Source organism: Nelumbo lutea, chromosome 2, assembly GCF_056320005.1.
Source record: "Nelumbo lutea isolate HS-2025 chromosome 2, American lotus-T2T, whole genome shotgun sequence".
NCBI lineage: Eukaryota > Viridiplantae > Streptophyta > Magnoliopsida > Proteales > Nelumbonaceae > Nelumbo > Nelumbo lutea.
In genome coordinates this window covers 95,362,679-95,387,956 of record NC_142685.1, presented here as the reverse complement: position 1 = coordinate 95,387,956, position 25,278 = coordinate 95,362,679, and the positions used below count along the sequence as shown (strand labels likewise).

Here is a 25,278-nt window from a genome sequence, read left to right as displayed (position 1 = left end):
CTCTTGAATTATGCTAAAATATTGTCCTTTCAAGATACCATTTATACCCTAATTTATTAGTGTCAAATATGGATTATATAGCTAACTCGTATGCCTAAAACACAACTGTAGTGAAGCAACAAGGGCATGTATACACATAAGCATAAGAAAGTTTGAGTAAACATAAGCATGGGAGAGTCTACATGATGCATATCTAAAACATTATGTCCATACAATATAAATACACAACATGTTACATTTTAACAACTACACAAGTTCAATATTTCTAGTATATATCTTTATCCTAGTTAAGAAAGATGACTAAAAGGTTGGATCATGCAGTAGTTGTTGTACATCAAGTTGTGATATGGCATTATTCTCCAAACTTTTACATCCTGTTGAAGTTGAACCTGTATCCTATAGACCTAGTGGCTTATCCATGATGCACTCGACCTCTTGAATTTTATGTTGAACTTGAGAATATCCTTCAATCCTCTTCAATCCCTCAAGCTCCAATACAACTTCTTTCATTGTCGGCCTTTCATTTCCATTTAAATTCAAACATTTTTTGCTATGTTGGCAACCACTTGGATTTCATGTTCTCTACCACCTTTTAGGACTTGAGCATCAACAATATCAAAAAGATGGCTCTCCATTATTGAAGAAATGAAATATGTCACTAAGTTTTTCCCTTCTGCTGGCCTAGTAGAAGAAATTGGCTTCTCCCCTGTTAAGAGCTCTACAAGAACAACTCCAAAGCTATAAACATCACTCTTCTTTGTGAATTGATTTGACTGAAAATATTCAGGGTCTATGTATCCAAAGGTCCCTTTTACCATAGTTGTTAAATGAGTTTTATCAATTGCAATTGACCTTGAAATCCCAAAGTCAGACACCTTAGCCCTACCTTTGTCATCTAAGAGGATATTTGAAGACTTTATGTCTCTGTGGTAAATTGGTGTAGAAGTTGCTGAATGTAAGTAGGCAATTGCTCCTGCAACTTCTGTTGCAATTCTTAGGCGGTTGTCCCATGAGAATGGGATATCCTTACTTGTAGAAAAGTGTTCCAGCAGAGATGAACTCATAAACTAGTAATGAAATTTCTGTCTCTAAACAACAACCTAACAATTTAACCACATTCCTATGGTTGATTTGATAAAGTATGACAACCTCATTTATGAATTGCCCAAGTTGACTTTCATCAACTATCTTGGATTTCTTAATTGCCACAATTCTACCATCTGACAACATGCCTTTATAAGCCCTGCCTTTGTCCCCCTTGACCAAGAACTCGATTTTCATTATATTGACCAGTTGCCTTTGCTAATTCTTCTACTGTAAATACTTTTATTTTCTCAACATTGCCTTCTCTTCACAAAACTTGTTGTTCTAACAACAAGCCACCATTTCTTTTATAAAATTTTTCTTTACGTTTCTTTATTTGTCTTTTCTTCAAAACCTGGTATAGAAAATAATTAGAGAGAAGTAACATTATACCTAGTCCAGCGCCTGCAAAATCCAAGGAAATTGAGGAGTCAAGAATAACTAGAAACAGAAAATTGTAGAAGTTATATGTATATATGTATATATGATAAAATTCCAATTAGATAGAAATGTATTACAAATTGAAAATAGTGTATTTTATGTTATATATATTATACACGTACAAACATGTAGAATCTATTATGTATAAATTTAAATATTTTTATATTATAAAAACCTATAATATATTTAATACTATAAAATGAATTTCAAACAAAGCTTCCTATATTTTAACATTATAATTTAATTATTTTCTAAATCTTCCTATCATTAGTTCAGTCCAAAAGTGGAATTACATTTTATAAGATGGCATTCTTTTGTAGATTTAAAGTTGAGTGTTTTGACGTGGAGTTAGAGGAAAATTAACGTAAAGAGTATTTTCTCTTCTTTTCCCTAGGCAAGACTTGTGAAGTATTTACTTTTCTACCGCTTGCTACTCCTTTGCATTTGAAGTATATTTATTTGGGTTCAACTATGATATGGAAAAGATATCATATCTAAAAAACTTCTGACCAGTTAACTGGAATCATAAACCTAGTAGCCAATCAGGTGTTATTTATCAAAATTCATGGGTGAGTTTTGATTGATCAGAACTCTTCCCATACCATATCTTTTCCACATCATAGATTTTCCCTATTTGGGTATTAAAAGGAAAGCAAATATTAGAGTGAAAAAATAAAAAAGAAATCGCATACATATATTGTAGAGCTTTGTATTTGTCGCCCCCATGTTTTGATAATTAATTCTTACTTTATTTTCTTAGAAAAAACACCTAATCTAATATATGTGTACATATTAAAGTCTTCAAACTATAGTATCTAAGAAGTGGATACTTTCTTCTCTCGAATAGAAGTTTTCTTCCTCACACATGTTTGTTTACTCTCAGAAAATGTGAGATATGGGTCCAAATTAGATATATGGCTGTCTAAAAAATTCCACTCTAAAGTATATGGGGCTATATTAATCTTTGTAATTCAATTTCCTAATTCAAATGAAAGTTATTATGAAAACGTTAAAATTACAAATTAAATTTGACTTAATTTTTTAAATTAGATATGATTATAGAGTAAAATAATAAATATTGAATCTCAAATAAAAATAATATTATCTATATGTATGTATATATAATATTGGATAGTCCATGTTAGCATGTCTCTCATTTGAAAGAAACTATTTATCTGTTTTCTCTATCTTTTGTATTTTGAGTATTTTGTTTTGTTTTAAAAATATAAAAAGTAATCATTGTCTGTTTTGATTAAATCAATAAATCTGTACACTATTAGAGAGAGAGAGAGACCTTTGGGGTTTCCATTGCCTCTTATTTTAATGCATGCTATTATTATATTTAGAAAAAGACATTTAAGTGAGAGAGAGAGAGAGAGAGAGAGAGAGAGGAAGTGTGTGAATAATAATGCAACATAAATAGGTTGAGGTTAAACAATCAAACATAAGACAAAAAAAATCCACTAAATTTCCACTTAAAACTAATAAATATTAAAAATATTTCAATTCCACCTAAAAATCAAACTTAATAAACACTAATAAAACTAAAAAATTTAAATACAAAAAATATTGATTGATAGTTTTAATAATATTATGATTTAAGCATGGATTCAATATATTGCAAATAGAACCTGTGTTTTAAGGTTGTACTTTGTACTTTGTATTAATGTATTTTTAATTAATTAATTTTTATGAGTTGAGACTTTACTGTGTATAGTGCCCATACTACACAAGAGACTTATATAAAATAGAGGATCCATTAAAAATGATAAACAAATTAATGAAAATTTAAAATATAGATCGAACTTGTTTTATCACTCATCTAGAAACCCATAACATGTGATACACAATACAAGATATTTTTAATACATACAATTATAACAATAATAATAATAATAAAAATAAATATATAAATAATACTAATATATAATTATAACAGTAATGATAATAGTAATCTATATATAATTTGAAACCTAATAATTAATTACTATAATTAATAAAAATTAATTAGTAGTTCAAAAATTAAAAAACTAAAATAGAATTTAATCTTATTTAAATATAATTAATATTTATAAGATAATTAAAATTAATAATAAAAAGTAAGCAATAATGAAAAATAAAAAAATAAACTATTTACATTCCATATTTTCTTAGGGATGACCATTTATATCTTAGCCCAACCTTGGACTCAAGCAAATATTTTCTTTTGATCTAGGTCTAGCTTAGATCTACACCAAGCCCACAAATAATGCAAGTAGTAAGGCTGTAGAATTAATAAAACAAATTTCTAAAGTTAATAAATAATATTAAATTTTAGCAGATTTTATTTAGCAACTATTAAAAATTAAAAAATTAATACAAATTAGTATTTATAAGATAATTAAAATTAATAATAAAAAGTAACAAATTATTTATAGCTTAACATAACCCGATTAGATCTATAAGTTTTCTGGCTCAAGCAACTATTTTCTTTTGAGTTAAGTCTAGCTCAGATATGCACCAAGGTCGCACATAATGTGGGTAGTAGGGCTGTAAACGGATTGGATTCAAATCAAATCCAGCTGCATCCACATCAACATCCGATTATGAAATCTAGACCTACATCCACACTTGATTATTATTAGGTTGGATTTTGAATTTTAAAGTATAAGTGTGCATATATATAATTACACATAATATCTATGTCTATACATAATTATACTACATATCTACAAAATAATAAATTTTTATTAGATGTGAATTTTAATCAAATTGGATGGGATCAAATCCACATCCTGTCGAATTATTAACCAGATGCAAGTTCTAAGTTCTAGCATCCAAATCTAGGATAATCGAATTCGAAGCCTAATTGGATATTGAACTTTTGAAATCCAATGACGACCCTAGCGGATAGGGCTCAAGCTAAGCAATCCCTAATAAACTCAACTTGTAAGATATATGTATATATGCTAAACATTATTATATATTATTTAGATAAGAAATTTTATATTAATATATATAGAAATGTTATATGTTTTTTATAATAGAATAGAATTAAATAAAAAATATAATTTGTAAGAAAATCATGGTTTTATAATTAACATGGGCAAGTCTGTAGGCCCAAACAAATATTGTTACACTTAAGGTGTGGACTGGGCTAGGCCAGTTAACCTTAAAAACTGGTAATACATTATCAAAATTACACTAAATGGGGGTAGCCCATCCCTCATACCTCCTTTCGCTTCAATACTATTTAAAAAAGTTAAAAGAAAACCCAAAGTAATGCATGCATGGGTTGCACTCGGTTTGGTCTAGTCCAATTATGAATATTACGATGCGTGCAACTTGGGTAGGTTGGGTCAAGATGAGGATTGATCGAAGCCTAATCCAAAGTCTTAAACCTTGAGTTTCAGCTTAGATTAATTTAATTATGACAACATGCGAGAAGGTCTCCTCATAATCGACTCTTTCTTTCTGAGTGTACCCTTTTGCTACAAGTTGAGCTTTATAGGTCTCAACCTTTCCATCAGGGCCCTTCTTCTTGTGGGTTATAGAAAAGATACCCTATGGAGTCCTTGGGGTAGCCTACAAATAAGCAGCGACTAGTTTTGGATTCCAATTTGTCTACACTTGTCTTTTGACTTATGTTGGACAACCCCATATTTTCAAGTGTCTTACACTTGGTTTCTTTCCAGTCCATGGCTCATAAGGAGTCTCTCGAACTGACTTAATTGGAACACGATTCAGCACATAAATTGCAGTCTCCAATGCATGCCCCCAAAAGGATATGGGCAACTCTGAATGGACAAGGAGTGATCGGACCATATCTAGTAGAGTCCGATTTTTTTTCTCTCTTATGCCATTTAATTGTGATGTAGCAAAAGGAGATAATTGTGATATAATCCCATTGTCCTTTAAGTAGTCCCTGAATTCTTTAGAGAGATATTCACTTCCTTGATTTGATTGAAGGGTTTTGATTTGTCTCCCCAACTATTTCTCAACTTATTGTCTAAATTTCTTGAACTTTTCAAAAGATTCAGATTTATGTCTCATTAGGTACATGTAACCATATCGAGAATAATCATCGGTGAAAGTTATGAAATAACAGTGTTGGTTTCGTGTCTAAACATTCATGGGACTACATATAGTATGTATTAGGTCAAATGTTCCCGTACTTCTTTGAGGCTTACATGTAAATAGCCTTTTTGCCATTTTTTCTTGGAGGCAAGGTTCACAAGTTGGTAGATCTTCCACAGTGAGAAAATCTAGAGGACCATCCTTCACCAATCTTGTGGTACATTCTATACTAATATTGCCAAGTCGGTAATGCCATAGGCACATAGGATTAACTATATACCGTGCTCTTTTCTTGGGGATGTGTTCCGATACAGTTTCGGTCACATTTGTTTTTAGAGAATGATCCATTCTCAAGCATTTTGTGACTAACGAATTTGTCATTCAATTTAATTGTAATCTTATTACTAAACAAAATAGAATAACCATCCTTACACAACTTAGAAACTAATCAGATTTTTTCTAAGTAAAGGTACATAAAGACAATCTTTTAATGTAACAATTCCATCTCTAAAAATTAAATCTATTGCTCCTATAGCAATAGCTGCAATAGTTGCAGTCATCCCCAAGTTAAGCACAACCTCATCATCATTCAGCCTTCTGCTTTCCTTAAACGTCTGCAATGTGTTACATACATGAATAAAAGCCCCAGAGTCAATACACTAGGATGAAGAAGTGACCAATTTATTGATCTCTATGGCAAGAGATTCAGAATTACATTCTTTGTTCTTGGGGATTCCAAATACTAAGGATAATTCCTCTTCCAGTGCCCAATCTGCTTATAGAAGTGATATTTATTAGATAACTTATTGCTCTTCTGCATTTCTAATTTGCCTCTCTTTTTTTGAGGCCTCTTTTTACCCTTTTCTTCCTACCAGATTTGCCACCTTCAACAAGCATGGCTATCGGCTTATCCTTGTTAATTAGTTCTTTGCCTCTTTGCAACATATTGCTAAGCTCCCACAAGTTAACTTTTAGTTTATTCATGTTGTAGTTAATGACAAACTGATTGAAGGATAAGGGTAGTGTGTTCAGGACGGTATCAATCTTGGTGTCATTGTCAAGTTGGGAGTGAAGATCCTCCAATTCATTTATATAACCTTTCATTTGTATGACATGGTTATGAGCTGGTTAGCTATCACATTGGGAGCCTTAAGGTTTATTTTAGGTTAAACCTTTCTATTTTAGGTTAAACCTTTCTATTTGGTAAGTGCAAACCTATCACATTGGGAGCCTTAAGGTACAATGGAAGAGTGTTTTATTTTAGGATAGGCCTCTCCTACTAGTTTATGACGCCCCTTTCATCTCATGAAGCAATTCCACTAATTATCTCAATGAAATAGATAGCCCAATTTCATGGTGCATCTCCACCCACCAATTCAACATGTTTTCATATTAATGATGAAAGGCCTTTAGAGAAATTGTCTTATGATATTCCCTATCTCATTGCACTTATATTAATCATGAGGGAACGTGTATACCAGTCCATAGGTCGAATTTAGGTCATACCATAGTGGCTCCCACTGACTTTCGTAAAGTCTGATTCAAATGGGCCCTTAATGGGATAGGGTTTCCCGTGAGGTTTCTCTTGGGGAGGAAACTATTGAAGGGGCCCATTATAAAAATAGATCATATAATGATCCATGGGCATCATGGAAATAATGTGCATTTAGCCATGATGACTGTGGAGAGCCACACAAGTCAATACATGGGCCAAGCACTTATGGCCCATGAACGAATCACATCCATTCAACACATTACACACACTTACATAATTAATCTATATCGATTTAAAACTTGTAAAACTCATATCCATTTAGATTAACACATGATTATCACATCAGTGGACCAAGTTATCTAATAATTTATCTTGGTATATGGGCTAAATTGCAAAAAACAGTTTGGCCAATGTAGCAGTCCATGCTGAAATGGGATAGTCTTGATTTATTCTAACATAAAGGGGGTTTTTAAGTATGGGCCGAATTGGTCTATGCAATAGGCCATCAAACCCACCATGATCCAAGGGGATGTGATCAGATCTCAAGGAACCATGGGTTCGATCCAACAAGATTGAACCAAAACTATGTCAGATCGGCCTAGGGTTTGGTGTCTAAAACATGCATCAATTCACATAGGTAATGATATGAAATTCTTGGTTATGATTCACAATAATATCAGCGAATAAATAGCAAATAATCAGAAATAAAAGGCTAGGGATGATAGTGTGATCGTCCAAATCCAATATGGACAAAAACTGCATTTCTACGAAACTATAATTTGTATATTGATCTCCATTTGCAATCTCTATCTTCTCTGCAAGCTCCGGCGATTTCTCTGATGTAAAAAAATAGAAAAAACCCTAATTTTTATTGCTTACATAAAAAAAACCTAATACATTCTTTCTAAAAAAGAAAAATAATTAATTACAGACCACATAATCAAATTAATAAATTCGTTGTAAACAAATCTTGTGACCATCAAGATTTTGATCTCCATCACACTTTTAACCCAAGATTTCAAGAATCCATAATAGAACAATTATATAATATATCAGAATATGTATATAAAAATTTTAGATTATTTTCCCACTCTAAGAACCGAATTCTCAAAGATTTATGCTAACTGCTCAAATCAGCTAGACTAGTTCTTGTCGATTTGAATTTTGGTTAAAATGCAGTTTGGTTCAGTCCAAGGGCTAAACCTAGTACTCTGATACCATTGTTGGAAGGATTAGGATCCATCATATGGATGGCCAAACCATGGTAGATGATTAGGTGAAATTTCAAAAAATTCCTAATTCTTCTAGGAATCGAATTCTCGATGTTTTGAAAAACTGCATTTTTTACAATCGGTCTTGCAATGAATCGGCCCAGATTTGAAGCCAATCAAAGAAAGAGATGTGTACCTGATATGGATACCACAAACACAGATCACAAGGTGGAAGTTCATGCCTAAATCAGTCATAAAACCAATCTCCACTGAAGATGACTCATTGTATTCCTGAAGTCAGTTCAGTAACATAGTTTTCAACAAAATTGCAACCCAACTGCTTGGATTGAGTTAGGGAAATTGAGCCTGATATATCCTAAATTTTTCTTGGAAAAATCAGAGGAAAAGCTGATATATATCATCCCAAATAGCTGAGGTCAAACTAGAAAAGAACTGGGAGACAAAAGGGTGTAGAGAGAACCAGAAACTACAAAATTATGAAGTTGTCTTGGACTGGTCCGCCCCCTCCTCTTTTATAATCTCTTATGTAGCTATCTCCTAATCTAATTAGGAGATAATCTAGATCTAAATCAGATCTGGACTGTAATTAGAGATATACCTTATCTTCTTTTAAGATTAGGTTCTCCATACCCAGATCCAAACCCAAATTCGCCCCACCAGCTATAAGGCCCTTGACCCAGGGGTGTTGCATAGACAACTTTGGCCTGATTTGTATGGCGTGGGACCCCACAATGACCATACATAATTCCACATGGGTTTGGCCTAGCCTCTGTTAAAAGGCTTGGCCGTATTCACTACTAAACGCAGTGAACCCCTGAGCACATCACTATGGGCCCAACATTTACACTTAAATGATCATTGAATTCAGTCATCCTATGAAGACTCAAGGATAATGGACTTAAGTAAGATAAAGCCCAACAAGTAATCATCCCTTAATGGTCTCTTACACTTAACTAGACCTGTTCATGGGCCGGGTCGGCCCGACCCCGGATGGGCCTGAACAGGTATATGGGCCCGTGGGCTTAACCTCGGGCCAAAAAGCCCAGCCCGTAATAAATTCGAGTCGGGCTCGGGATTTGCCAAAATAGCCCAGCCCGAGCCCAACCCGACCCGACCTATAATTAAACTTAGAAGCCCTAATCGAATACCCCTCTTTTATTCACCTCTTTGCCTCTTTCCCTTCTTTTTCCAGCCGAACCCTTCTTCTCCACATCCTCTTTCCCTTCTTTATTTTCTTTTTTTAATGTAAATAAATTCTGATTTATATTGATTATTGAATTCAGAATTTATATTAAATTTATATTCTTTTTTAATGTAAATAAATTCTGGTTTATATTGATTATTGAATTCAGAATTTATATTCTTTTTTTAATGTAAATAAATTTTGATTTATATTGCAGAATTTATATTGAATATTATTCTTTTTTAATGTAAATAAATTCTGATTTATATTGATTATTGAATTCAGAATTTATATTCTCTTTTTAATGTAAATAAATTTTGATTTATATTGATTATTGAATTCAGAATTTATATTGAATTTATATTATTTTTTAATGTAAATAAATTCTGATTTATATTGATTATTGAATTCAGAATTTATATTGAATTTATATTCTTTTTTTAATGTAAATAAATTCTGATTTATTGATTATTGAATAGGGAAAATTTCTAATTTTTTTTATTAGGTCGGGCTTCGGGCTCGGGCTCGAGCTTCGAGCTTTTTGTTAGGGCCGGGCTCGGGCCCAAGTTGTAGACCCGTTGGTCAGGCCGGGCTTGGGCTTGGGCCTAACATATTTCCATTAATGAAGAATAAAAGCCCGGCCCGACCCGGTCCATGAACAGGTCTACACTTAACCTCTCAGCCCATAATGATCAAACACTACCCGATAGGGAAGAACCTCTCCCCTATCTGCAAGGTACAATGTCACACTCTTTGCTCGGATAGATTATATGAATTAAAACCTTTTGCAAACATTTTTTATAATATATATATATATATGTTTGAGATTTGCAAAACCAAATCTCAAACATAGTCGAAATCCACTGTCGATAGTTTAAGTATCTATCAGAGAGAGTGTAAGCCTTAATTCACTTTGTCTGACAAAGGGGTCAATCCTATCACTATGATCACCCACTTAAATAAATTCTCAGACTGCCCCAACATACCTAGGTTTTGATCCTCAATGGACCTCACTGATTGGCATATCAAAGATAGCCCAATCCTACACCTAATACAATACTATAATCAAGATTAGGTGTTATGTGTAATTTTTCAATTTTTCCTATCAATCTCTAAGGTCTAAGACATAATTAGAAAATGGTTTGGGTTTAGTGTTTCATCCAAACACACATTGCATGCGCTTTGGGTCTAACCCTAGCAGTTGAGACAAAGTACCCCAGCTTCTTTGGCACAACATCAGTGTCAGCCTTACCAGGATAAACTCTCCAAGTCTATCTAACGGCTAAGAACATTTTAAACTAACACAAGTCTCATAAGTGTCCAATTTAAAGAGTAATTTCATAGAAAAATAACAATATCAACATGAAACAATAATGTACTTTTATTCGTTTACAATAAATGTATCTGTACATCAATATGATTGGTACTAAGGACATACACTGCCTAACACATACTATCCAATATCTTGCATAGCTCATTAATGTTTTGCCTTAGACAATGCAACAAGGTGGCTCACATTCTTGCTTGACATGCTGTTACTCTAGTTCATACATGTACTTGGTCATGTCCGCCTCCTTTTCTTTCTCAATCCCTTCATCTTTACTGTAATCACTAAAAAAGAAAAAGAAAACTATAATTGGGTCTAATTGGGTTAGACCCGATTGTCCCAATTAATAACTAGGATGCTTGCGGTTATATGTATGAGTTCGGATTTCCTACTAACTAATATATACCCTCCTCTCTAATAACCTAATGAAAACAAGCCACTTGTCCCACCCACATGTAAGTATTTTATCATTTTTAACAAATTATGAATGAACTCTCCATTACTTGTTTATTTTTAAAGAAATACCTATTTTTATACATAACCTTTTTTTTTTAAAACACGAATATCTACTCTTCCCCCTTTAATTCCGTCCTCTTTGATTCTTAACTATTAGATTATTAGGGGTAACTTATTCATACATTGATTGCATAACACCTTCTGCATCTAATTTCCATATTTAATTCTATATTGAAGAATAGAATCACCTTATATGTATATATATATATATATATATATATATATATATATATATATATATATATATATATTAAAACAAGGCAGTGAAGAAATGTTTTCCTTTTTTTCCTTTTTTATTTTTTTAATTCCATGTCATTTTTGAAACAACCAATGAGATGCACTTTCTCAATAACCTAAATAATCTCTTCTCCTAAAATTTATCCTATACTACCTCCATCACTTTCTCCAGAATTATCTCTAATTCCTTTTTATCTCCAAAATTATCTCCAATTTAGTAGAGAGTTTCTCTCTTAAATTATTTCTATTTCTTATTTATCCTCTTCCCTACTTTTTATATATATTTATCTAAAGAAAGTTTGGATTAAAAAATTTAAGAATTATTTAAATATTCTAACAAATTATATAATAACTTTCAAATATTTATTAAAAAGACAAAAAATAATTTTAGATTTTTACAAAATATATCATGAAATTATGTACTAACAATTTAAATTATGTTTTTCTAGATTATCAATTTAAATGTTTTTCAAATATTTCATAAGATGTAATAGCTTTAAATAAATAAAATTCAAATAAAAAGTTAAAATAATGAAATTATCTAATAAATAATTTTTTATTTTTACAAAATATATCATGAAATTATGTGCTAACAATTTAAAATATGTTTTTCCGTATCATCAATTTAAATGTTTTTCAAATATTTAATAATATGTAATAGATTTAAATAAATAAAATTCAAATAATAAAAAATATTAAATATTTTATAGGTTATTTAAATATTTAAGTAACTAGATATTTGACATAACTAGTTTTTAAATAGTTAAAAATAAAGAAATTATGTAATAAATCTAAAAAAATTGTGAAAAGTAGAAAAATAATTACAATATAATATTGAAATTAATAATAATTTAATATTTTTACATAATATTGTAAATAACTAATTTCACTTATATCAAGTAATTACTTTCAAAAGAAATAATATTTATTAAAAATAATTTTAAACTCTTAATCTGTATTTATTATATAATTATATATACTAAAAATAATATTTATTGTATTTTAGTAATTATTTATTGTTTTTTATGATAAATGTATTTCAATGATTATGTATAAATTTATTTTGTTTTGTTATTTAAGAGAAAACTTTCAATAACTATTGGAGATAAAATTACTATTATTGAAAATTTTCAATTTAATTTATTGTACTTATTGTATTTATTGTATTTTTGTTTTAACTTATTGATTAATATTTATCAGAGATTAAAATATTATTTGAGGTTATACTATTTATTGACTAGGTTAATATGTTTTTAGTACTTATTGTATTTTTGTAATTATTGTATATTTCATTGTCAACATATTTTCAATAATTGTTTATTTTTGCTATAAATTTTCAATAATTATTGGAGATTAAACTATTGTTATTTATCAGAGATGAGACTATTAATTTAGCTGAAATTATAAGTGTTCATGAGTTGGTTCGGTTTGATTGCAGGCTAGTTGGCCAACCAAACTGAACTAGTCAGGTTGGGAAGTTGGTCAGCTGAAACCGATTGACATTTTGTGAAAACCGACCCACTCATGTTGTATTGGTTTAGGACGATTTTTTGGTTTGGTCAGTTGGTTCAAAAACAATAATGTTTATCGGTAATAATTTGAAAAGCTTAATCTATATTTATTATATATTTATGTATACTAAAATTAATATTTGTTGTATTTTAATAATTATTTATTATTTTTTGTGATAAATATATTTTAAATAATTATTAAATCAATTAATAATATATTTTAAATAGTTACTGAATAACTGTCAATTATAATACATAGATTAACATCTTAAATATTTAGTTAAATAACTAAATATTTTAAATAATGAAATATTAAACACAACTAGATTTTAAATAGTTAAATAACAAAATTGTGTATTAATATTATTATAATTTTATGGATTATTAAATTCAACAAGTAATAAATATTTTAAAATTTAAATAATTATATTATTTTAATAAATAAATAATATTGTAAATAACTAATTTCATTGATACCAATTAATAATTCTAGAAAATAACTTTCAAAAAAATTTAATGTTTATTAATAATAATTTTAAAACTTAATCTATATTTATTATTTATTTATATATACTAAAATTAATATTTATTTTATTTCATTAATTATTTATTTTTTATGTGTTAAATATATTTTCAATAATTATGTATAAATCAATTTTTGTTTTTTTATTTAATAGAAAATTTTCAATAATTATTGGAGTTTAAACTATTGTTATTTGGCTTTTTAAATTTAATTTATTGTGTATTTCCTCTATACATTTTTAATAGTTATTAGAGATTGAAGTATTGTTCATCAGTTGGTTTGGTTTAGTTGTATGTTGTTTGGCCAACCAAATCGACCTGGTTAGGTTTGGGAGTTGGTCACTCAAGTTATATCGGTTTGGTTCAATTTTTGGTTTGGTTGGTCAGTTCAAATGATTTACAATTAAAAATTAAATTTAAATTTTGAAAAAAATTACAATGGCATTGTTAAAAAAATTTTAAAAATTAAATTTATGATATAAAATGTTTTAGCTTAGGAAATATTGGAATTTTCCTACTTTCTTGTATTGAAAAAATATATTTAAAATATAAAATATTAATATATATTTATGGTCAGGTCATTCCATTTTAGTCAATTTACAAATGGCCAAAGTGAAACTATAGGAAATTGTTGAACCAAAGCCAATATGAAGTAATAGAAATCAAGTTGGTCAGTTTCACTAGTTTGATTAGGAATGGAAACGGGGTGGGGTGGGGACGAGGAGCCTCTCCCCATCCCCGTCTCCATGGGGATCTCCACTCCCCATGATTCTTTATAATGTCAACCATTATGTTTTTTGTTTTTTTTATTTCATTTAAAAAATAAAAATATAATAATTAAAATTTATAATCCTATTAGAAAAGACTCAAACATATTCAACCATATTTTTAAAAATATTAACATATAGACGTACATATATACATATATACTATATAAATGTATGCGTATATATACATATATTAGTGGGAATCCCATGTGACGGGGATCGAGGTCCCACAGGCAGGGAGTGCTCTCCCAATCCCCATGCCATCCCCGTTGAAAATTTCCCCCACTTCGTCCCCGCGAGGGGCAAAATCATCCCCATCCCCATCCCATTCGGGGATAATCCCCATGGTAATTGGGGAAATGGGAAAATTGCCATCCCTAAGTTTGATAAACAACCCTATCTAAAATTAATTATTGTAATTTTTTGTTATAAAAATTATTAAAAGTAGTATATAAAATATAAATGACTATTAATTATTATATAAAAAATTGTATACTATTACATGTTTCTATTATTTATCTTTAACTTAACAAATCCCGTGCATCACATGGGTCCCCTCTAGTATATTTTAAAACAAGAAAGTCTAGAAATTTTCTCCTTTTTTTATTTATTTTTATTTTTTTTAATTCCATGTCATTTTTGAAACAACCAATGAGATGTACTTTCCCAAAAACCTAAATAATATGTTCTCCTAAGCTACCTCCCCATTATCCCCCACTTTCTCCTAAATTATCTCTAATTCGTATTTATCTCCATAAACATTTCTAGTTTAGTACAAAGTTTCTCTTCCAAATTATCTCTAATTCCTTTTTATCCTCTCCCCCAATTTTTATCTATATTTATCTACAGAAAGTTTGAATTAAAAAATTTAATAATTATTTAAATAATCTAACAAAATTATATAATAACTTTATACTATTTATTAAAAACATAAAAAGTAATTTTATATTTTTACAAAATATATCACGAAATTATGTACTAACAATTTAAATTATGTTTTTCTAGATTATCAATTTAAGTGTTATTCAAATAATAAAACTTTATCATTAAAAAATAAAATCTTATTTAAATATTTCAATAAATAAATATCTTAAATAACAAAATATTATAAATATCTATGTAATTATATAAAAAATTTTTAATAACATATAATAGCTTTAAATAAAAAAATTTAAATAACAAAAAATTTTAAAAATTTTACATCTTATTTAAATATTTAAATTTCTAAATATTTAACATAACTAGATTGTAAATAGTTAACAAAATGAAAATATGTAATAAATTTAAAAAAATTATTAAAAGTAGAAAAATAATTATAACATAATATTGAAAATAATAATAATGTAATTTCTTACAAAATTAATAATTAAATTATGTATTAATAGTATAAATTATAATTTCATGTATTATTAAATTCAATAAGTAGCAAAATATTTTAAATATTTTACATATTATTTAAATAACTAAATATTTTAAATAACAAAATATTTAACATAACTAGATTTTAAATTAGTTAAAATAAAGAAATTATGTAATAAATTTAAAAAATCTGAAAAGTAGATAAATAACAATAACATAGTATTTGAATTAATAATAATTTAATATTTTACAAAATTAATAATGAAATAACTTTAATAATAATTTAATACTTTTACACAATATCGTAAATAACTAATTTTTCTTATATCAGTTAATAATTTGAGAAAATAACTTTTATAAAAATTAATATTTATTAATAATAATTTTAAACTCTTAATATATATTTATTGTATAATTAGATATACTAATATAAATATTTATTGTATTTTAGTAATTATTTATTATTTTTTTGTGATAGATGTATTTTCAATAATTAAGGATAAATTTAACAGAAAACTTTCAATAATTATTGGAGATTAAACTATTATTATTGAAACTTTTAATTTTTTTTGTTGTACGTATTGTATTTATTTTATTTTTGTTATAACTTATTAATTAATATTTATTAGTGATTAAACTATTTTTTGAGATTATACTATTTAGGCTGTTTGGCCAACCAAATTGACCTGGTCAGGTTGGGGAGTTGGTTAGGTAAAACCGACTGACCCTTTGTGAAAACTGACGTAGTCAGGTTGTACTAGTTTGGGTCAATTTTTTGGTTTGGTTAGTTGGTTCAAAAGTTAAATTTTAAAAATAACAATGCAATTATTAAAAAATAAATTTAAAAATTAAATTTATGATATAAAACATTTTAGACTAAGTAATATGGTAAATTTCCCATTTTTCCATATTAAAAATTATATTTAAAATATAAAATATTAATTTATATCAATGGTCAGGTCATTCAATTTTGTCCAGTTTACAAATGGTCAAAGCGAAACTGACCCAACTTGGTCGATTTGGAAATTTTTGAACTAAAACCAACCTTAAATACTAGAAAACCGACCAACTAAAGTCGAGTTGATGAATATACCTAACTAGAATTAATTATTGTTGTTTTTATATTATAAAAAATTTATTAAAAGTAGTATATAAAATATGAATAATTATTAATTATTTAAAAAGTTGAAAATATTAAATAATTGCATACTCTTATGTGTTTCTATTAGGATCATTTACTAGAACACACCTTATAGTTTTACATATTTACTTAATCAATCTTTCATCAAGGCATGTTTGTTTTGCCATTAGGCCCATGATTTTTTATTTCAAAAATACCCGTAAAACTTTTTTGTACAGAAAAAAAGACCAAATATAGCCAATAGAGTGGTTGTTCATGTCTTATTAGGGGGAAAAAATGGTATTTTTATTTTTATTTTCTTTTGATTAAATTTATTTAAATGAACATTATGTCAACATTGTCATTTTCCACTGTCATCTAATGGAAGATTGATTAAATCCATTGCAAATTATAAGTGGTGTTTTAGTAAAATACAAACTATAGGATAGATTTTAGTAAATCCATCAAACTATATGGGTGTTTTAGTAAATGACCCTTTTTATTATTTAGCTTTGGCTTAACAAATCCTGTGCATCACACGGGTTCTCACTACACCCTAACACTAAATGTTCAGGTTAAGACACTTCGGGTCAAGACACTTCAGATTGATTTTGGGTTGAGCTGAATTTTGGGTTGGGTTATCAAATGCTAGACCCTAACCCTAAATGTTTGGGTTAGGGTTGACCCATGGGTCAATTCAAGTCATCCTAAAAAATAACTAAAATTTAAAAAATAAAGAAAAACTACATGAAAAATTCCAAAATTAAAGGAATTAACCTTAAAATTCGAAATACAAAATAAAAAAAAACTTAAAATTTAACAATTTAAAGAGTAAACAATAAATAGTAAAGACTAAATAGAAAAAATTAAAGAGTGGAAACTTCTAACAATGCATAAATAGTCCCTATTAGACTTGATAATCGGGTCAGCAGGTTGATCCATGACCCGACCCAACCCAGTTTTTCCGGGTTGGGCTGGGTCGAGCCATTCTCACATTCAAGTAGCTAAATATGAGACCCTAACCCTGTTTTTTCAGGTTGGTTTAGGTTGGGGTCGCGGGTTGGATCAACTTTTTGCTAGGTCTAAATTATTATATATATAGATAGATAATACAGATCTGGCTTGGATTTTTTGAGAAATTTGCTACCTACTTCCATTTCTCAACCCAGAAATTGATAAATTTGATAACATATATAACATGATAAACGATAAGAATGGCTCATCTTTGTGGATGATGCGAAGTGCAATGTTCAAAATAAGCCCTGTGAGGTTCCAGTTTGAGGCTCTTCAAACCTACAAAAGTGACGAAGTTCAATGTTCTTAACTGAAACATAGATGAACAGGTTGCTTCTAGTTCTAATATACACCTTTCAGTTCAATTGAAAGACTTTCAGGAAAACCAATAATAAATTTTCCCTTTAACCAAGCCACCATTCCTTAATTGGAAAATGACAACTTTATTCTATCAAGCCACAATGCTAGGAAAGAAGAAGGATCACAAAATTACCAAGTAAAAAAAAAAACAACAATTATTGATAATAAGATGTGAATTTAGAAGCTACCAAGTGTTCATTATTTGGTGAGTCTATATAACTTGGGTTTGAAATTTGCATTTTTGAAAATTCATCCTTGGTGTGCAAGAGAGAAAGGGGAAATGAATGTTTTGTGGGTAACTAAATAATAGGGATTTATTTTAAAGGAGGTTAAGGTTTGGTGAATTTGTTGGAAGGTTAAATCCTGAGTTGGGTTTGGTTATTTGTGTTTTCAAACAAATACACTGATCACATAGCCCATTTTACATGCTTGCGTTCGCAGCAGATCTCGATTATTTGACAGAATCAGTTGAAAGACTCTTTTATCCTTTAATATTCTTTAAATTTTCAAATAACACCACAGAAAACTGAAAGAAAAAAGAGCATGTTGGGGGTTACGTGATTAACCAAACCAAACTGATTAAACAATAGGAAAAAAAAAACTGTAATAGTTTTATTAGTTGAAAGGCCATTTCCAAGGAATCAAGCAAACAGCAACGCTAAATAAAATATAAAATGGACCATCTTTTTAGTGTTAAAGTTATATGCATCAACCTTGAAATTGGAAAATTCAAGAGGATGAGAGAATAGTTCAAATATTACTGCGCCTAGCCTAGGGAGAGAAATTTTTATCTTTACTAATAAGGAAAGTAATGCATTAAAAAGAAAGAAAGTAATGCATTAAAGAGAAACTTTTTCTTCTTTGCATTTTCAGCTGTAATCTCCTTTACAACAAAACTTCATTTTTCAACAAAACCTCATTAAATTTCGAACCCCAATGTATACAGTATAGTATAGTAGGTAAACAAAAACAAGAAACAAACAATTTGTCAAAGTATGTGGTTTACAAAAGAAATTTCAATAGGAAGCCTATTCGTTAAGCCATGAAGAAAGGATTGAAGGGATATAAGGATCCTAGTGGGTAGGACTTTGGCAATCCTTGTAAGATTCAAAAACAAAACTTGGGAGGGAAGGTTGTAGTTTTGCCATGATTGCATAAAACAGAGAAAAAAGAGGAAGCAAAGGTTGAAGAAGGGAAAATAGGAATTCTTGGATATTAAACAAATCATTTGATGTTAAATATAAATTATCAAAATTTGAATAAACCCAACCGGAAGGCCAGAGCCCAAAGCAATATAAAATGTTAAGGATCCGTTTGGTTTCCTGAAATAAGTGCCTAGAATTAGAATCAGAATGGCCCATTCTTATTTTAACTGTTTATAACTTATGAAAAAAAATCCCAAACCCTAATATTAATAAAATAACAAAATATTATTAAATTAATAATAAGATAATAATAATAATAATAATAATAATAATAATAATAATAATGTATAAATATATATTTGTATAATATTTATGTATGCAAATATGAAATTAAGTTAGATACTAATTGGGTTGGGTTGATCAAGGCCTCAACCCTAATCCAACCCAAAATTAAGTTGGATTCATACTTTTTAATCCTAATCTTAACATGAACTTCAACTGAACCCTACTTTTTCAGCTAACTTGGAAGCAGTGAGTAGTAGTCTAGTAGATTAACTATAGACTAGCGGAGGGGCCCTGCTTCATAGGGCCTGGAATGGAACCATTGACCCATTGACCCGTTGACCCGGTCCCTAGCCAAAAATTGTTGAATCGGTCAATGACTCATTGACATGAGTGATCAGACCAACAACCTGTTGACCCATTCAATGGTTTTTGGCTTTTTTTTTATTTTTTATTTAATTGGGAACCATCTAGGAAATCGGTTCCATTTTATCCTAACCTCGGTCCCTGGCCAAAAATCGTTGAATCGGTCAATGACCCATTGACCCAGGCAGTCGAACCGTTGACCCGTTTAATAGTTTTTGGTCATTTTTTTATTTTTTAATTTTTATTGTTAGAATGGGCCATCTATTTGAACCGAACAGTCGAACCGTCGACCTAAAAATTAGTTACCATAATGGTTTCTGTTTTCAGGTCGTATGAGTCACATGCTCGAATGACATAACACGTATGGTATTGCTTAATGGACCTCACACACTCAATTTTTTGCCTGTATTTTTTTTGTTAGAACGGGTCATCCATTTTTTTTTTTTTTTAATTGGGAACCATCTAGGCAACCAGTTCCGTTTTACCCCAATTCCAATCCTTGGCCAAAAACCATTGAATCGGTCAACGACCCATTGACCCGAGTGGTCGAATCGTTAACCTGTTGACCTGTTCAATGGTTTTTGGCCGTTTTTTTATTTTTTCAATTTTTGTTGTTAGAACGGGTCGTCTGTTCAAACCGGACGGTCGAACTGTCAACCTGAAAACTGGTGGCTAGAACGGTTCCATTTTCGAGTCGTATGAGTCACACGCTCGAATGACATAACACATATAATACTGCTTAATGGACCTCATACACTCAATTTTTTGCCTATAATTTTTGTTGTCCGAATGGGTCATCCATTCGAACTGAACGATCAAACCATCGACTCAAAAACTAGTGGTCAGAGCGGTTTCGTAATTTTTTGCTTGTAATTTTTTATTGTCAGAATGGGTCATCCATTTGAACCAAATGGTCGAATCGTCGATCCAAAATCCAGTGGCCAAAACGGTTCCATTTTGGGTCGTATGAATCACACGCTTGAATGACATATATAACACCTATGATACTACTTAATGGACCTCACAAACTCAATTTTTTGCCTATAATTTTTATTGTCAAAACGGACCGTCCATTTGAACCAGATGATCAAACTATTGACCCAAAAACCGGTGGCCAGAACAGTTCCATAATTTTTTTCTTATAATTTTTGTTGTCAGAACGGGCCATCCGTTTGAACCGGATGATCGAACCATCGGTTGTCAGAACGTTATTAACAACATTTGTCAATAATAGTAAGCAACTATACTATTTAATTAAATAATCATTAATGATAGTTTTAATAATATTATTTAGTTATTTTTAATATAACAGTAAATATTAAATTTATGAATAGGATTTATTAATAATATTGATGAAATTAATAATTACCAAAATTAAATTAAGTTAACAATATTTATCTATAATAGTCAGTAATTATAATATTTTCTTAAATAATCAATAACAATACTTTTAATAACATTTTTAATATAACAATAATTACTAAATTTATTAATAACAATATTTGTAATTTTAATTTAAAGTAAAATTAAAGTAAATATCTATTTATTAACAATATTTATAATAACAGTAATTATTAATTATAATAACTAATTATATATTTATTAAATTACTGTAATAATCAGTAATTTATTAACTGTAATTTTTTAATGACAGTATTTATAATTTGAAAGTTAATATCTAGTTATTAACAATATTTACAATGGCAGTAATTATTAACTATAATCACTAATTATATATTTATTAAATTACTGTAATAAATAATAATTATTAAATTATAGTAATTAATTACTGTAATAATCAGTAGATTCCATTAATTCCTGTAATTACTAGGTTATTCTCACGTAGGAATCTACTTGCAGGAGTAGATTTCATTTCCTGCACAGAGCACCCCTATCCTATTAATATATATATATTAATATATCTTCCAAGTTCTAAGTGGCTGTCTAAGCATACCATTCCCCATTGAAATGAACCAATTATTCAGTTTTGCTGGGCTTCTTCCGTTGACTTCACTCAACGACTTAGACTTCAATTTGGCTCCTCGTCCATCCTAGAATTAATGTTAAACCTAATGTCTTATGGTGCTTAGGGTCTGAATTACTTTTGACTTATAATGCTTTAAAATTGGATTATGTAGTTCGGGTCTACCTTGACCCGGCTTAGACGTAACGGAAGCTTCGGTAGCTACCATATGCCTCTAGTCAAGAAAAAACAGGAAGACAATTATCAAACAGCTAGCAAAGCTTGTCTTTATTCTTTCACCGACATGAATATCAGGTGGGGAAAAACTTGTGAGTGAAGTTGGTTCATTTGAATGGGGAAAAACAGGGAGACAATTATTCATTTCATTTTTTCACTTCAAACTTGTGAGTGAAGTTGAGGAGGTCAAGGCAGTATACAATTCTAGGTCAATTCATGGAAACTGCATCCACAAACTTTGCCAACCGTAACATCCGCGTTCCTTGAGGTACAATGATTCATATCTTTTCTTTTCCAATCCTTTAGCAACATCAGTCATGACGTCTGAGTACCATGTTTCCACTATGATATGATATAGAAAATATATAATATCGAAAAATCAACTGACAAATAAACTCAAATCACTAGCAAATGACTTGTTATTTATCAAAACTCTTTTTATATCAAATCTGACAATGTTTTCTTTGGGGCCCAGTAAACTTGAGGCCTAGGTTTCTCTATCCATCTTTTTTTTACTATTATACTCGTAGGGACCTGTGTGATCTAAGAAAAAATCTAAAATATTTAATAATTTTATTTTTTATTTAATGTTGATTTGTAAAAAATAATTATTGCTAATTGAATATGAACAATTTTTTAATAAATTTAGTTTTATTAATAATTTATACTAATTTTAATGATTTTTATTATTTTTATTATTTTTAAATAAAATTTCGATTAATTTTAAATAAATAAAAATAATTATAAATGCTAACATTTTTATTAATTTCACCAATAATTAACAATTATATAGGAATGACAACGGGATCTGTTCAGGGCAGGGCACTCCATCCCTTTCCCTGCCCCATAGTCAAAACATTCTACCCCATCCCCACCCCGTCCCCAAGTAACCACTCCTCAATGTAGGGCGAGTTCAGGGGCAAGGCACCCCACTCCTCATTAAGGATGGAGAATCCTCAAACTTCCTTGCCCCATCCCTAGTATTGGGCAGGTTCAAGTAGATGTGTAAATTGGGTGGTGCTTGGTCGGCACGACATGACCCGTATGTGGCCTGCACAAAGTGCGAGTCATATTGTGCTGACCCACGAGGCGTCCTGGGCCATGCCTCCCTCCTTTAGGATAATTTTGGGGTCGGTTCAGCACAGCCCGTGACTCAAGCCAGTATGGGTCATGCCATGCCAAGGGTCCGACCTTGGGCCAAGCCATACCGCACACCAAGCCAAGCTCAAGGCAAGGCACCCACTCCCTATCCAAGGTTTTTAAAATTGGACCAGATAGGGAACCGTTCCTCTATTGCCCAGTCGAGTATGGTTGGAACCATTCCTCTATTTCACATATATTTAATTTTTTTTTTAATTTTTACCACTCATTTTCTTACCTTCCTCTCCTCTCTTCATCGTCCTCCATTTACTCCCAACAAATTGAACGTGGCAACTCCCCTTCTCTTTCTCTCTCTCCTTCATCTCCTTCTTCATGCTCTTCTCTCTCTCTCTCTCACTTCACATTCGAACAATAAAATTGGACTATGGGTGCAAATTAACTTTGACTAATTTTTACAATGGGCACACCTAACCTAAGAGAGGAAATCTTTTTTTGGATTTTATAAAAATGAAAGTAACATACCATTTCAACCCTAAATTTTGAAAGGGTGACTCCGTTCAATGACCTTAGTATTTATTAATTATTTTTAATATAAAAATAATTACTAAATTTATTAATAGTATTTATGAATAGCAATATTTGTAATTTTAATTTAAAGTAAAATTAAAGTAAATATCTATTTATTAACAATATTTATAATAACAGTAATTATTAATTATAATAACTAATTATATATTTATTAAATTACTGTAATAATCAGTAATTTATTAACAGTATTTTTTAATGACAGTATTTATAATTTGAAAGTTAATATCTAGTTATTAACAATATTTATAATGACAGTAATTATTAACTATAATCACTAATTATATATTTATTAAATTACTGTAATAAACAGTAATTATTAAATTATAGTAATTAATTACTGTAATAATCAGTAGATTCCATTAATTACTGTAATTACTACGTTGTCCTCACGTGGGAATCTACTTGTAGGAGTAGATTTCATTTCCTGCACGGAGCACCCCTATCCTATTAATATATATATATATATATATATATATATATATATATATATATATATATATATATATATATATATATATATATATATATATATATATATATATATATATTAATATATCTCCGAAGTTCTAAGTGGCTGTCTAAGCATACCATACCCATCAATTTGATGGTACTGTTAGACAATGTACGCCCTTAGCTCCAATCAGAATGATGTACATTATGACATTTATTGTAAATCAATAAAGTACATATTTGATTCATGTTATTATGGTGTGTTTCTGTGTAATAGCATAAACTAGACACACATGAGACTCGTGTTAGTTTAGAATCTTCACAGCCGTTGGATAGATCTAGGGAGATTTATCCTGCCAAGGCTGACACTGATGTGCCGCCAAGATCGTTGGGGTATCTTGTCTCAACTGCTAGGGTGAGACCTGAGGTACTTGTAGTGTGGGTTTTCTTGAGACCCTGAACCGGACTAGAATTCCAGTATTGCCTTAGACCTTGGAGATAGATGGGCAAAATTGGAATGTTACACCTGACTCCTAGACTCGATTATGATACTGCACTACGTGTCGGATTGGGTTGTCTTTGATATGCCAATCAGTGAGATCCTTAGATAGGGTCAAAACCTGAGTATGTTGGGACAGTCCGAGAATTCATCTTAGTGGGTGATCATAATGATAGGATCAGCCCCTTTGTCGGACAAAGTAAATGATCGGGGTTGCACTCTCTCTAATAGAAACCAAAACTACTGGTAGTCGATTTCAACCGTTGAAATTTGTTTTGCAAAATATATTTATATAGAGATATACATATATATATATTATGGTTTCAAAATGTTTGTAAAAGGTTTTATTTCCCAGGATTCATGTGTGTAGAGAATGCAACACTGTACCTTGCAGCCGAGGGAGAGGTCATCTCTTGTCGGGTAA

General features: G+C 29.8%; 1 pseudogene; it reads right to left on the bottom strand.

Annotated features, from left to right (window-relative positions):
* Positions 1-396: 396 nt before the first annotated feature.
* On the bottom strand, positions 397-23,623 carry LOC148872154 (wall-associated receptor kinase-like 22; annotated as a pseudogene).
* Between the last annotated feature and the right edge of the window lie 1,655 nt (positions 23,624-25,278).